General features: G+C 42.7%; 1 long non-coding RNA gene across 1 annotated transcript; it reads left to right on the forward strand.

Moving 5' to 3' along the window:
* Window positions 1-10,640: 10,640 nt before the first annotated feature.
* On the forward strand, window positions 10,641-12,483 carry LOC129272059 (uncharacterized). The gene is made up of 3 exons (XR_010295126.1): window positions 10,641-10,854; window positions 11,269-11,568; window positions 11,997-12,483. It is a non-coding gene; the product is annotated as an uncharacterized LOC129272059 (long non-coding RNA).
* Window positions 12,484-13,007: the final 524 nt, after the last annotated feature.

Below are 13,007 nucleotides of genomic sequence, written 5' to 3' on the forward strand. Positions count from 1 at the left end.
GCCGGCCGCTGATATAGCCTGGAGAAAACCATTCACATCTGTCTTAGTAGGATTGTCTATGTGGAAGTTGAAATCTCCAAGCAAAATTAGTTTGCCAGGGATTACATACATATCAGTCAAAAAGGTATCAAATTCACTCATGAAATCCACCAAGGACAGTCCATTTGTGGGTGATGGTGGCGGTCGATAAACAGCAACCAGATTCAATAGTGAAGAAGATGACGATAACTTGTTCACAACATGGACACACTCAAATGTCCTAAACTCATTCACTAAAGTGCGGGTTTGTAATTTGAGCTCAGATTTGAAGATAACTGTTATGCCTCCCCACTTCCAATTTTACGTGGAGTGTTGATGAGCGTATATCCAGGTGGGGTACACTCACCCTTGATAACTTGATCGTCATCTTTCAGCCATGATTCTGTGATGACAAATATATCTAAATCATGTTCAAGAATGTAGTCATACGTGATTAAAGCCTTTTTTCTCAGAGAACGTGCATTCCATAAATGTACTTTTGTACCAGACTGAATGTTAGGATCGTGTCTGGGTATCCTCCTCAGATTGTTGTAATTGATGCCACACCTGGAGGTATTGTTGACAGGCAAACGAGGAGTTGTCAATACTGGGATATGCCTCTGCTTCCTTCTCCCTGCTCTCTTACCTCTGTGAATCCTTTGCTTTTTAGCAATCCCGAGAGATTATGAAAATACTTACCATGATTTTTTTATTTACGAGATAACTGGATATACTCATTTGATTTGCTAGTTCATTACGATTAATTGCACGCCGAATAAAAGTACAACATTTTTCCTGCGCGCGCGCAGCATCTCCCTACGCACGCACTATCCCAAGATAATCACGCAAATAGGCGTCCATTTCCTCTTACAGTCAGGACCATATTCGATATACCACTAACGAGAATGTTAATGCGAAAACGTTAGTTTCGAGGTTCAACCTGTTATGCAACATTGCGCAATACTTTGGCCGCTGTGCTATAGCTATGGGAAACCGACCTCCGGTTTTGACATTCGATGAAACAAAAAATTATTTCGCGCTATGTACAAGTTGGTTTATTTTCTTGTTCCCTATGTTGGAAGATGAATAAATGAACTAGCGGTTCAGAATTTTTCAGAATAAACCAACTTGTACATTGGGCGAAATTCTCGTCGAAACAACAAGTTTGTTTTTTGGCTAAGAAATCCTCATCGGTTGTTCGTACACTAGTCTCGGAAGGACAGTCGTAAGTTCGGATTGTCAACCTTAGCCCCATTAGCACATACAGCTAGCACACGATCGACGTATGCGTAGTAATATGCATTGACTGTGAGCACGCGCTATTCACGTACATGCAAGCTACATGTGTACATGCGTATTATGTAGTGAGAAAACTAGATTCGACGATCTCTGCCTCGACATCACATGCTCAGAGAGGCGAGATAAAGTCCTCTCCCTGGCATGCTGGCATTGCATAACACCATGAACATGATGAACACTGCTGCTTTGTCTTTTCGGAATAGTCTTTCATTCGAATTATTTAGTAATACCTTGCACTGTGCCTTACTATCTTCCCGACCCCTTTCCCGTTCTTTAAATAGATATCATTAAGGCATTCGTAATGAAAATGATACAAAAGACAAATGCTGTATCATTGGAGTGTGAGAGGAGAATTGGTGAAAAATATTTATTTTGTGACGACTCAAATAATTGGCAAAAATACGATAAGATGTTTCAGTGGTAAGACTACCATTCTACGGATAAGAGAAGAGTCTGTTACATAAACTGAAATTTATTTTTTTTTTTTCGGGTCGAATCAGCTGTTTTGTTTGGCAGTGCTCTGAGAGCAACTGGTAATACGGAGGCTGGGCCCCAATCAGAATTTGGGGATTCCAACCTGAAAAATCGGTTGGCAGGTTGGAGTTTTATGCAACAAACCCCAGATATGCCTGAGTATAAAACTCCCGCCAAGACTTCCATCTGCTTCTCTTCGGTTGATGAACCTGTGCCATATTTGCTGTGTGTGCTTTCACGAACAGGGGCTATATGGAGAGATCAACTTTTATTAACCATACATGTATTATTTGTTTGGTTTATCACCAATGACTGTGGAAGCCATTGGTCCCAAACTGGGACGATCGAAGATAAATGTGCCATTTGTTATTTGATGGAACAACTTAATGAAATGCATTTCTCAGTGATTGACTCATGATGGACGAGCGTGGAATACTCTAATTGGAATAAAATCATTTTCTGTGAAGTATCGCTGTTCTAATGGCAGGTTAGCAATGGATGTAATTTTAAGGTAGGATACATGAACTCCTGTGCTTTAATAATCATAGTATAGCGCTTATTTTACAAATGCTTAGCTAAGCTTGGCTACCCATGTGATTTCTCCATGGGCTGGAAGAGAGGATACAGAAGAGAGGGAGAGAGAGAGGGAGAGAGAGCGTGAGAGGGATGGAGATGCGGATAATCTTTTGTGTATACAAGACGGGTACACAATGTACTCTCATACTCATACACACGGGAGTTACGCCGATGCGAGATCGTAGAATGTTTCGCATTTAAGAAAACGGCTGTGAAAATGCTATTTTTTTCAATCACACAGAGCGTATCGATAGAGACGCTGACGCCGATCAAAATCCCCCTATGGGCATAAGTGAGCCATGAACGTTTTCACACTAATTTTTCCTTAGTGGAAAATCGAATATGGTCCTGACTGTCTTATGAGCCTGAACGCAAGACATGTTGCCACGCAAGGCGAGGGGTCGGTGAGAGGGTTCAAATGAGTATATCCAGTTATCTCGTAAATAAGAAAATCATGGTAAGTATTTTCATAATTTACTATAAATAACTGGGATATACTCATTTGATTTGCTAGACCAACACGGATTCAACGTGAAGGGAGGCATGTCTAGATTAAGAAAGTGCGTACAAAATAGGGAGATGAAGACACGAAGGTCGCTGCCTTAAGGACAGAGGAGGCAAATAAGGCTTCATGCGAAGTAAAGTCCTTAAGAACAAGGAAGTGTAGGAATTAGAAGAGCGCCAAAAAGGCGGTCCTGAAGATGTCGTCTACGACGATTCCATGAAAAGAGCCCAAGAAGAAACGATACTATAGTATCATGGGCCCTCGGCCTAGTTTCAGAAGGAGAACATCATCACAAACTGACTTGATCGTTTCAACAATCCAGCGTGAAATGATGTCTCGAGAAGCTGCCGCAAACGGCTTGCGCGACAATACATCCAACTGAACAGAGTTGGGAATTGTCTGAAGAATGGCAAACAAAGACAAGGGTTAGAAGTCACGCCTAATCTACGCCAATCCCGGCAAATGTCCGGGAGCGATGCATAAGTATGCAAAGCTACGTACTGTAAATGGTTACAGATAAACAGATACAGGAGGGATCTCGACTGATAGACAGACGAAAGATACCCTGAATACCGACCCAAGAGGGAGTTAGTCAAGCCTCAAGAACGACCGACAGGCGCCATGACGGACTAAACCATACAAGCTCAACGTTTGAAAAGAAACTCAAGAGTTTGTAAGATTCGGATTGAAGGTATTAATCATCCGTAACCGGAGGGATGATAATCGCTGATGATCAATAAACGATCCGACTTTGTTGAAAAATTCGACAAGAATCGTGATCGGAAGACTGAAACTTGTACGGTTCAGTAAGTGATCAATCAATCAATCAATCAATCCGAAAAGGCAACAGCGGGGCTAATAAAAGCCACGGTCGGGTCACCGGCTTAATAAATTAAGCCAAGCCGCAACAATGCAAACGTAAGGAATGCGAGATATCTCAGAAGCCCCCGCGTGGGGGAAAGCGCCCAGAAATCGATCTCTGTCTCAAATGCGTGAGGGCAGAACATCTGCAGAATTCTGACAGAGAGCTGTGGCAGGACGTTTCCAGCGGTCCGATAAGGACATGGAACGGCGGAGAGTAAGGTTGAAGTAAACCACTCGTAAGGCAGTCAATGTGTCGAGAAAAACGACTGAGTGCCATCCTGTTAATAAAGAAACTGCCACGGACCTGCTGTCTATGTGGAATAGAACAGTCTGGTCAAACAGCTCAACTGGGCGTGTCGGAGAAAAAACGCGGCTCGTATCACGACATAAAAAGTGTGATAGACCGAGCGGTCGAGAGAGGACCCCGGATCCCATCCCTCCCGTACTAAATAAAGCACCCGCCCGATGGTGCAGCGCCCGCGGCAGGAGAGGTGGGAGGTGGCTCGACTGAAGCCACCATCGGCGTGAGGGCCCGTAAGGCTAGGCTGCGATGGATGTCCGCTGAGCGGAGCAATCCCTAGCCGCAGCAAGCGTACGCCAGAGGTGAGCTGGCGAAAAAATGCCTTTGTCATGATCTCACGTGTAAACGACAATCAAGAGATGTCGGTCAAGAAGATGCTCTGAACCAACAGACATCGCCAGACATGATACCTCAACAGTTACGTTCCCGACGAAATCGAGTGAGGTAACAACGGCCCTGTCCTATCAAGGTTAGGGACGGAAAATGGCTAAGAGTGTCTAAGTCCTCGCTTGAAGAAACAAGCGGAGGAGTTAGGCGACTTGAGGAAAATAATCACCAATATTTCCCTCAGTCTGCGATGAGAACCAGTTGTTTACGAAAACAGCCACAAGGCCTGGTTTCTCTGTTGATCGCAAGGGCAAGTACCGCTGGCGCCGGTTGTGTAAGCATGGAACAGTCCGATAACTGTAAGACAAGGAATTCCGAAAGCTGCGGGGGGCGGCGGCAAAACTGACGCCCTAATAAAGCAGCGGGGGATGAGAATCTAAGCTTCTGAAAAGAAGAGCTCCAGTGAGGTAAATCACTTTCATGGAGGGACTTATCCACAGTTGGCCCGAGAGATAGCGGGTCGCGGTGATCGTGGTTAGACAGACATAAGCATACATACACACACGCACACATATACACATATATATCCAAATATATATATATATATATATACATATGCATGCACATAAACATCTATCCACGATCACATCATCCTCGGTCGCGCAGTGACCATGGCCACATACAAAGCATGGAAGGAAGATGAAAGCAGCCTGCGAGGCGACTCAAGCGTGCCAAGCGTAACCCACTCCACACAAGGAGGAAGCGGCGGAGACGCCCGCAAGCTTGACCCACATAGAGGGCAGTCTATCAGATAGACTGTTTGTGCTCGACCGATGGCCTGGCGGCGGACAGTTTGGTGTGAACTCGCCGACCCGGCACGGTGGGTGCGCCTAGGAAGTAGGCATAGCAATGCCGACAGAAAAAGCCTGGGGCTTGAAACAAGCCTGAACGCACGTACACAGCCGACAATCTAATGAGATAACGGCTGTTTCTTTCCTCCGAGATGATGCTTACCCGACCGGGAAAGACTCGGGGAACAAGCTGTGAATGTCAACAGGAGGGGTATATCTAGCATATAAATAGCCGATTCCCTCCGGGTGTTCAGTGCGGGTGCTGCCGGCGGGGTCCGGGGGGGGGGGGGGGCGACCGATGATGGCAGCTCGGGCAGGGCTCGCACGAGCCGCCCGAATACGAGACAAACAGGTTAAAAATAACCATAATGCACCGGGTGGTGAAGGCATAGCGATTACTAAGTATAGGAGAACTATTAATCGCCGTGACATTCAGATCCGATATTCATGCTCATAAGCTCGGCAGAGCTACGAGATAGTGAGACATACCGCTGAGCGATAATGGTGCTAATATCGGAGTCGCCCTCTCTACAGCGGCGATCGCTGGAGAACGGGTGTCTGTATACTAGCCCTGACTCTAACCTTACACGGAAGAGTAGGAGTTAAAAGTAAAGACAGGGCACCCTTACTTTCGTATAGAAAGTGAGGTTCAGGCCAAAAGCTGTCGGTCCCGTCGCCTGGGCGGACGGTCCGTGGGCGTGATAGGTTGCCCTCTCAAAAAACGCCAAACATTCTCACGAGAGAAGGAAGGCATGCGGTATGTAAGAAATTCTTACCTCTAATCTACAGCCCCGCCTAGGGGGTAGAATGGAGAGAGTACCGCTGCATATTAATAGGGGATACCCATGCAGGTGAACTCGCCGACGGCTCCCCGGAGTGCGGGCTGGCGGGAGAAATCTCAATCCGGTCAATGCCCAACACCGGCAAAAAGACCGACAGAAAGCAGCAAAGCGGCTGCAGCGTCCAACCAGCGACATACGGGGGCTTGCCGACTTGCTGGGTGAGACCCATACGTCGGCAGCACCTGTGCGGGTGAAAGGGCCGCCAATTTCAATGAAAAGGGCCGGCGGCTGGTGCGAGGCTGCTGATAAGCCCGGCCGTCGCGTAGCGGCGGTCTATAATGACGGAGAACACGAGGGTAAGAACCCGTAATGCTCGGGGACGTATTGATGCAACCTGTAAGGATGCAACGTCCAGCCGTCGGTCACCGAGAGCTTGCCGACATGTTGGGGCTTGAAAGCCGTATGTCGGAAGCACCTGCATAGAAACGGGGTCACCGTGCAGGTGAGCAGCGTTTCAATAAAAGCCCGGCGTGAGAGGGCAGGTGATTGCTTGAACCGCACGGTGCTTAGCACGACGGCTGAAGCCTACATGAAGCGTGGGGGGAATTACCCGCACTGCTCGTGGGCGTGTGAAGCAACATGAGAGTTGCGACGCCTGACCCACAATTATCGGGAGTCTGGTGACATAATGGGGGCGACGCCCGTATGTCGATAACACCTGTGTATTAGCTGACGGAGAGCATGAGGATAAAAATCCGTGATGCTCGAGTGCGTTCAGTTGTGACATGAAGTTACGACGCCTGGTCATCGGCATAAGAATTAGAAAGAAAGGTCTGCCCGCGAAGCGGGGTTAGCGACCTAGAATTTCTTCTTCTTCCTCTTCTATGCGGCCCCGCCGGGGGGGGGGGGGGCAGAAGAGGGCACAAGAGACAGGGGGTCGTGATATATTGCATGAGAAAAGTCACCCAAATCTGATCAAGCCGTTTAGGCACATGAACGCTAATTCCACCTTTAAGGGCACGTGGACGCGATTCCACGGTTCCACCCTGATCAGATAAAGATTGACAGGGTCGAGCTCACGTGTCTCTAGCGACTAGGGCTGGTAGCCCTTCGCTAATGCTCCTTGACGGAGACTGACAAAGCATCGAGCCTAGTCTGTGCCTGGAAAAGAGTCCCACGCTCTTAACCCGGACCTGTTGGACCCGATAGCCGGTGGGTCAAGCAGCCCTGGAGGAGTGAGGTTTTCTATAGTCCCCAAAATAGGTTCAGGTCCCGTCAACGGTCCACGGTTCCACCCTCTTGGGCACGTGGACGCAACTCCACGGTTCCACCCTCCTTTTTCCAGGGCACGTGGACGCAAACCACGGTTCCACCCTTTATAGAGCCCTTCGCAAAGGGTCTCACTTGCCCTCATACCCACCGCCGCTGGTCACGGGAACAAAATACCATGTCTGGTTCTCTCCAAGCGGCAGGTTTGGAGTCATCAAGAGATGAGTCGAAAGAGCTCATCTACCTGGTAAGTTCTTAGCCTGAAAGAACAAAAGGAGGGTCGAAAACAGAGAGGGGCGGAGGGGTGGGTGGGCAAGAAAGGTGAAAAAACAAGATCCCTTTCATAAATTATTAATATTAATAATAAAATTAATAACTCCGGTAAATAACAAACAGGACCGACTTCTTAAACATGAGTTCTGAAACAAAGTTAAGAAGCTCAAGTGAGATTGATTATTAATTACACGAGACATTACGTTAATTAATTAAAAACAGAAAACGTTTAAGTCCAAGACGAAGAGCAGGATCAGCTAAGAAAAAAAAAAGGTTTTTTGTTTACAAAGGTCAAAAGAAACGAGTAAAGGAGCTGATCTGAAAGGAAGAAGTAAAAGCTTACTTCCCTTAAACTGGAAAGCCGAAAACTCATCAGCGAAAACAAAGGACGCTAATAAAGAACAGGGGGGCTTCCAAAAAAAAATTAAGAGAATTTTTTTAAAGATAATAAGTCAAAAAAAAAAAATTTAATACAAAATAATTATTAAAATTAATTAATAATTAAACAATTAACCAATTAGTTAATTAATCAATTAATTAATTAATCAATCAATCAATCAATCAATCAAGAACAATAGATTGATTGAGACACAAAGAGAACAATCAACCGACTAAAAACAAGAACAACAACAAGTTGAAAACAAGTTTGAGAACAAACAAGGACGACGCTCCAACCTGTCCAACATAGCCTAAGCTGTGGAGAGGAAATGAAATCAATTCAATTCAAGACGAGGCAAAGGAGCAAGTCAAGAATTATAAAGAATTATAAAGGATTATAAAGAAAAAGGGAGCGTCGCATCAGTGCCTGCGGCACGCAGGAGAGCGCGGAGCTATACGGGGAAGGGAAGCGGAGGCAACCCGTCTGTGAGAAAACGAAACTGACGGTTCGGAACTCACAAGTTTATTTGAAGAAAACGTGAATAAATAACACGAAGGCTCCGCGCAGAGAGATATACAATAATGAAATCAATCTAAAGCCGAAAGGCAAAGAATTGAAATAGGCAGTAAATATATAGATAAATATGTCAACAACGGACACTTTAAAAAATCAAAGTGGGAGTGTACTTAGCTAAAGTCTGATCACGGCGGCAGGCGAAAGTAAAAGAGGAAATGGACGCCTATTTGCGTGATGATCTTGGGTGCGTGCGTAGGGAGATGGCATCTCCCTACGCACGCACTACATATCGAAAAATTGCATACAGTGTACCGGACATGTGACGTTTGCAGACCTCGCGATCATCGTATGACTAGTGGTGCAGAATGTTCCATTGCGGCTGTATGGGGAGATAGCATTACAGAGGGATAAAATGTATACACAAATAATGTTTCAGCGTTGATTCGCAATATTTTGTGTCAATTTCATAAACGAGATGCTGCGCGCGCGCAGGAAAAATTGTGTACTTTTATTCGGCGTGCAAGTTAATCGTAATGAACTAGCAAATCAAATGAGTATATCCCAGTTATTGATAGTAAATCATATATGTTCATATATTTTTCCAAACGCCATCCTGAAGTCTGCACCTTGTTAGAAACTGTCTATTCTGATTGATCTCCAGTAACTTATTTCTATCATATACATGTCGATTTACCTTACATTCTGTTCTCGCTGTATCACCAGGATTGTAACACTCATTGTTGGTCGTGGTGGTATCAAAGTTCAAGCTAATATCTCCTGATAACAAGAGTTGAAGGTGGAAGGTTGACGTGGCATTAGAATAATATGCTACCCGCGTTCCAAGGAACTTACTGGGTTTCAGCTGTGTATGTGAATTACATTCTTTAAAACAGCACTTGAATACATGGTGGCCAATACATACAGGGCTCCACTTCATTCCTTCCCATTGTAGACACAATGAGGACAATTGCTATCAAGTTGACCAACTCCATTGTTGTGTCCAGAAACTATTGATGAAGACAATGGACGGTATGGATGAGTGAACTTGAAAGCCAAAATCAAGATACATGGAGAACATGCATGTAATGGTGGTTCAGCAATGAAGACAAACTGCAAAAACTAGATCCGTACAGATTTTCCAAAGTAGGCCATCAAACAGATCCAAACTGGTCTAGGGTGATCGATCCTGACGATATATATTACAAACTGATATAGTAAAAATAGCATTCAAATAATAATAATGTGACAAAATCTGCAGATTCTGGAGCTCAAAAAGGTACTGCCTGTAAGGCGCCTCAATACTAAAAATATATATTACTTATAACAAGACTACATGCATGTAAATGAAGTATACGTACAATATTCCAATGGTTCATTACTGAGAAGGTCTTACATGCCAAAACATGCCAATGGAATATGACAAGGTACACGTTTGTCCGAAAATTGAAAAAGTTTTGTTATCCGAACACTGTGGCATTGTGGAGGTTTGCTAATCTCCCCAAAAGAGATGACTACTTGATATTCTGAAGGATTTTTAATCCGATAATTCGATAGTCCTATATGAAATAATGATCGTTGGTATACTCGTCAAATATCCAGACCCTATTTCATTTTCGGATTATTGATCACCTTCAGAAGAACGAACCTTATTTCGGATTAACAAAGCTTCCAGATTTCAAACCTTCTTAGGATTCGGAAATTCGAAATAATAAACCTTCAGAGTAACGAGCAGAAACAGAAAATAGATTACAAGAACCTGAGAAGAATTCAACTCTATCCTTGATCTCTCAATGTTTTTTTAAAACTTATTAGATAGTGTATCATGTAATATTAATTGTAGCCTGGTTATTGATATACCATGATATTGTCTGAAAGAAATACATTCCTATTATCATCAGTACTTTTTTATGCTAAAGACTTTGGGCGAGCTTAGACTGAGAAAGAAACGGCGCGAAAATTCTTGAAGTAGCAGCAAACATAGGCTTATGATAGTCGTTTATATGGCAAAATATCTAAAATGATACCACTGTGCACAGACCCTTAGCACAGAAAAGTTAATTTTAGAGTGGTATATTATGTAGCTATGTATCATGTGGCTTCAAGCTCTTATCTTTATTAAACGTGACACATATGTTTTGTGGTAAATTTTCATATCTACATTTTATTTTCATACCCTTATAAATCAAAGATGATACATGAGGAATCGTGGGGGTGCAGTTCTCTTTCGGGAATCCTCATTAGTGTTCGCGACAATGGACAGAATGGCCGTCCCCAAACCTTTACATTTAATCCTGAGGACGGCACAGCTACCATCAACGACCTTCAGGACTGTACTACGTATCGCATTAAAGCGGCTTTTCAGAACAAGGATGAGTTGGGGATCTATTCAGATGTGTTGTCTGTGAGCACATCTAAGATACGTAAGAATTTAGTTTTGCATTTGCTGTACAGATAGGTCTATGCAGATTGACTCATGCTATTTTGATCCATTTGGCTGCGTTGCACATGTTGCAAGACAGTTAATGGCTCATTGAATGGTTCTTTTATTATATAAAAATTATACATTATATATTTATTAAAATCGTGATTGGTATGACTACGATTCCAAAGTTAGTATGTTTTCACCATTCTATACAATACAATAAGACAATGAATAGAACTTCAGCTTAATGTTTAATCTAATAATATATATATTTGTAGTTTCCTCTGTTTAAAAGTGGACATATTCCCGAAACTTACATTGCGCGTCAACAATGACTGTAATAGGCGTGGTCTGCTCCAACCCCAGTCGGTTTCTTCAAACATGAATTCATTTTTTTAAACAATATTTTCAGGACCTGCAAGTGTAGAGACCTTACAGACGTCGCCAGCAACCACCCACATTGATGTCAGCTGGGTAGTATCTTCAAGTATATGTGATCCTGACTACTTTATCTTACGATACAGTCTCTACAGAAAACTTGCATGCCCATCACCAGAAACCACCCTTGTACAAATTGAAGTCAACACTACATCTACACTATTTAGGCTAGATGGGTTAGAGCCTTATTCGCGGTACAAAATTTCTGTTATCGCAGTAAATATTATTGGGGAGAGTGAACCGACGACTCGCAGTGTTGACACAGTGGCGGGACGTAAGTAAGATTTCAGTTTGTATTTAAAAACTGACAGAATTTTCCAACAGGAATTGCATGCTGGATTATTTTTTTCTAAAAGCTGAAAAACTAAGAATAAAAGTGCCTATGAATAATTTCTACTATATAATATGGAGATCGATGCGGTTTACGAAATTATAACCTCTAAAAAAAAGCATGTATAGCGACTGCACTTCGGAGTGTTGATTTGTCTAGTTAAAATTTGAAAGAGAGAAAAATCAGCACTCCGACGTGCAGTCACTATACAAGCTCCTTATAGCTAAATTAGCACTTTTTAACAGTTTTTTTTTGCGTAGCAGCACCAAGTTCCTAAATAGTTGTTTTATATGAACTGTTTTCATCTTTATGGTAATTAAAAAAAAGTAAAGTGAGTTGACTTACTTTGATAATTATGTTTCACTCTCTAGCACCGGCTGTCATCAGGAACGTTACGGTTAATCCAGAAAGAACGTCTTCAACACGACTAGTGTTCACCTGGGAACCTCTCAATTGTAAAAATGTGAATGGGGATTTTTGGTACTACTATCCAAGGATCTTCAAGTTCGGAAATAAAAAAATAATTAATTATTACTACTTTGATAATGACATAACAGTATCATCAGTAAAGTTTGAAAATCTTGAGTCATGTACGACGTATCAACTGATTATCTACGCTAGAAACAGAGGTGTAAGCGATGAAGGAGACTTTTCTGTCACAACCGGCTTGACAGGAGTTACTTGTAAGTACCAAACAGGGGCGACCCTGGAATATTTTGAATGATGAGGCGTGAGATCAAGGAATACATACTCCTAGGTAGAGATAATCTCTTAACCCTACTGAACTAGGCTATTTTGCTACATGAAAGTACCCCCCCCTCCGTTCCTCAGATCTCGGGTCAAAAGGGACCAAATGCCGCGAAAGTTTGGACACACCTCAGAAATCTTTCAAAGACGTAAACAGTGGTAAACATTTTACAAAAATGTATATTTTTAATTAGTTATGAAAACGTACACTAATGATATAGATAAATCATGTTTTTCTTTATTAACTTCATAAACAAAGCTTCTTTTATTATACTTTGTATCCTATTGTTTAAACAGTGTATGTATGATCTGAACATGTTATCCTGTATAAAGATGTTTTAATGAATAAATAAAAAAAAGTAAATAAATAATTCTTTTTCTAAACGTATCATAGAAGCGTTGTGAACATTGATGCATAGAATATTTGAAATCTGAAATTTCTTTTTATGTACAATTGTTCATGAATTCTTATGTATCCTATTTTATTTATTTATTTGTCGTTTTATTTTAACAGGGTAGCCCTTTCAGTTACAAGAACAGCTCGACCAAGGGGCCCTGTATCAACAGAAATTAAAAACATAACAAAACAATATCACATAACAATCGTCAACAAATGAACATAATAATCAATGAGA

Source organism: Lytechinus pictus, chromosome 11 (assembly GCF_037042905.1).
Source record: "Lytechinus pictus isolate F3 Inbred chromosome 11, Lp3.0, whole genome shotgun sequence".
NCBI lineage: Eukaryota > Metazoa > Echinodermata > Echinoidea > Temnopleuroida > Toxopneustidae > Lytechinus > Lytechinus pictus.